Below are 3308 nucleotides of genomic sequence, written 5' to 3'. Positions count from 1 at the left end.
CCTTATTGTGTTTCAAAAAAAAACTCCCTTCCCCCCCCCCCCCCCCCCCTTCCCAATTCCAACTTTTGAAAATTAATACATGTTCAACTGTGGTTCTGTTGACGTTGTAAATAAATGCAGTGCAGTTTATCTTGCCCAAGGAAGGATCTATGAGAATTGGTCCAGGGCTTGAGTCAGTTCTGATGTCTACACCCACACTACTTTCTTTCACGTGTGTGGACATGTGAAGGAAAAATAAAAGATAAAAATGAGTCTACATCAACCGCCTGTGCTTCCAGCCACATACTACAATTGCATAAAATAATTCAGAGGGCCACAAATGGCCCCTATTTCTCACTTTGTACACAACTACAGTAAATATACCTCACACTGTTTTCTAAGGAGTGGCCAGAAGTGCTAACAACCTTAGCATGGCACACCAAAATCCCCAACAGACCAAAACCAGAATTGTATGTTTTATTACATATCTGTCATATTACGGTGGGAGACAACAAATGTCAAAACACACGTCAAATAAATTCAATTCAATTCAGTTTATTTATGTAGCACCAATTCAAATCAGAAAAAAAAAGAAAAATAGGCTATTCAATCCAATTAAGTGTGTAGTGACAGAGGACAGTCAGGTGCATTGTGTTGTTGCTTCCTCTAGTGGCTTCATCTGGGAGAGAAAACACGTCTGTAGATGAGCTCCAAGATAAATTAAAAGGTTGTATGCTGACAGAGATCACAGTTTTCAGCAAAGGTCAGGCAAATCCAAGAACCTTAACAGAATCTTTAGAGTTTTATTAATCTACGATGTTATGGTACAACTTACAAAAAAACAAAAAACAAAAACAAAAAACAGATTTGATATGGTAAAACAAGAAGTTTTTCAGTGTCAATGATTTTAGGAAACTGATAAATTGTGACATATAGAAGTGATCCTTGTGAGTGGAGCTAAATGTAAATGACCATAAAATTGGATGTTATGAAGGACAAAAAGGGAAAACATATTTAAGTAAACAAATAAAGCGTGTCATTTATTTACCTCTTTGTTTCATGCATTTAAGAAAACCAGGCATAAAAGACTGTGTGGGCAGGCCACTGAAATAAATACATAAATGTTGAGACTCTTCCATACGAGTGGCAGTTGCTCCGTTTTAAATTGTGTATTAGGGTGCAAAGATGATCTTATTTCTTCTCAGTAATCCGCAAGTTAAACTGGAATATGCTAAGGTTTAGTCCAGGTGTGGATGCAGGTTCATCATGTTAATGGCGTGCCCATCCGTGCTTTTATTGTGTAAGGCCGTCGCTTGATTTCCGGAATTTCCCTCTCTCACCCTTGTAAAACTTGACGCAGGAAAGCTGGCACCTCCAAGCCGGTGTGTAGGTAAAAAAAAAAAAAAAAAAAAAAAAAAAACCGGGGGGCTGCTTGGCGGGGGTTTAACCGGGGCCGCNTGGGGTGGGGAAGGCGGCCCCCCCAACGGGGGTGTGGGGAAAAAAAAAAAAAAAAAAAAAACTAACCGGGCGGCTGCTTGGCTGGGGTTTAACCGGGGACGCTCTCACGACCGCGCAGAGGAACAGGCAGTTTGTGTTTATTAATTCAGCTGCTGGATTTCACAGAAACAGGAACGGAGCAGATGAACATGTTGTTCCAGAGGTCGAATTTTGTCTGCAGCCTCTATGGTCTGTCATTCATCCTCTAATTGCTTATTAGAGAGGAAAAGTTCACAGAACACTTCCTCTCTAAAAGGAAAAGTAGCATATGGCTTGTTTGTTTTATTGTAACCATAGCTATCTAATTATACTGTTTTACTGCTGTGCAATTAAGCAAGTTGCTTATGACTGTACAGCTCTGTTTAACATAAACTTAAAGATTTTATTTCAGCAACCAGCTGATCAGGAACGCATCAGATGTTGCCGATAACAGGTTGGCGTTCAGCTTATCAGGTCATCTTGATGAACTGATGAACTGATACCCTCGGCCATCATCGCTGCTGAAAAACTATTAACTTTTTATCATGGAAGTTTAAACATTCACTCATTATGCATCTAACAAAACCTTTTTCAGTTTGCATCTGGGAACTGGAAGCAATAACTATATAACTACATATGAGATGCTTGAATCAGTTTCACATGACTTTCAGGTGTGACAGCGATGGGGGACAAAAAAAAAAGTTCAAATCTTTTTGATTTATGGAACAGATCAAGATATTGTTGTGCATCCATGTAATGTGTTAGACGTATTTCAAAATTTTTGCAAATAAAACCTGGATCCCCACAGCATGATGCTGCCACCACCAGTAATCACTGGGCAAGTTGATGTGTTCAGGGTGATGTATAGCAGTTTCCACACAGGTTTCTGACTCAAGAACGTTGTTTTCTATGTTCCTCATGTCTTCAGACCAAATTTATTGGCTTTCTTTCAACAATGACTTTCTCCTTCTGCTCTGCGCTAGACTTCTGGTTTCAAATCTAACAGTTGCATAATTTGTGTATAATTTGTGTGAGATAACTTTCTGGAGTGGGATAGACTGCAGTGCAGTTTATCCCTGCCCTGGGCAGTTAATGCTACCCTGGGCAAATCCCCATACGGCCCAAATAAAAAACACAACTGTGTGGAGTGTATGTTTGTAAAATGCAAAGAACAGTGACAATGAAGTGGGGGGCAAAATAAAAAGGGAAGAATCAATGTACGTTATCTACAGATTACCACGTTAGGCCTGTGGGAACTAAAAGACAAAAAGCAGGACCAGAGACAGGCATCGACCTTTAACCTTTGGGCCAAGTTTTCAGTTTAAAGGTGTTTGGGAATCTCTTAACTTCACTGATGATGCTATAATATTTCAAGTCCTACAAGCAATTTAATTTCTGGGGGTGTCTTTAAAAAGGCTCAACAAACAAAACAACAACAAATTAAGTTTTCTAATGATACACAGCTTGGAACTCGTCCAGATTAAATTTGGCTTGTTGCTTGGATAACTGTGAGGTCAGAGCATTGGCTCATCTCTTGAGTCCTTCAAGGTTTGAATAATTTATATGCAAGTATTAAGTGCCAAACACAAGTAGGAGATCCATGTATGTAAATACGCATCTCTGGTCAGGTACTGGAACTCCAGTCAGCAAAAAGACGCCACGAAAAACAAACTGTGCAAACAACATTTAAGATGGTTGGAGTGTGAAATTTAGCATATATCAGAGGTTAACCTCTTAAAATGATCTCGCCCAAGCTCTTGAAGATATTGTGTTATTTAAGACCGATTCGTATGTCTTTAAGAGTATTCTCCACCGTAAAGCAGAATCACTGAGGCTCATAGAGACAAAACAAC

Source organism: Poecilia latipinna, unplaced genomic scaffold (assembly GCF_001443285.1).
Source record: "Poecilia latipinna isolate Pla-1442-1.1 unplaced genomic scaffold, P_latipinna-1.0 Scaffold2727, whole genome shotgun sequence".
Classification (NCBI taxonomy): domain Eukaryota; kingdom Metazoa; phylum Chordata; class Actinopteri; order Cyprinodontiformes; family Poeciliidae; genus Poecilia; species Poecilia latipinna.
The sequence above is the reverse complement of the archived record's forward strand: the minus strand, read 5'-3'. Positions refer to the sequence as shown.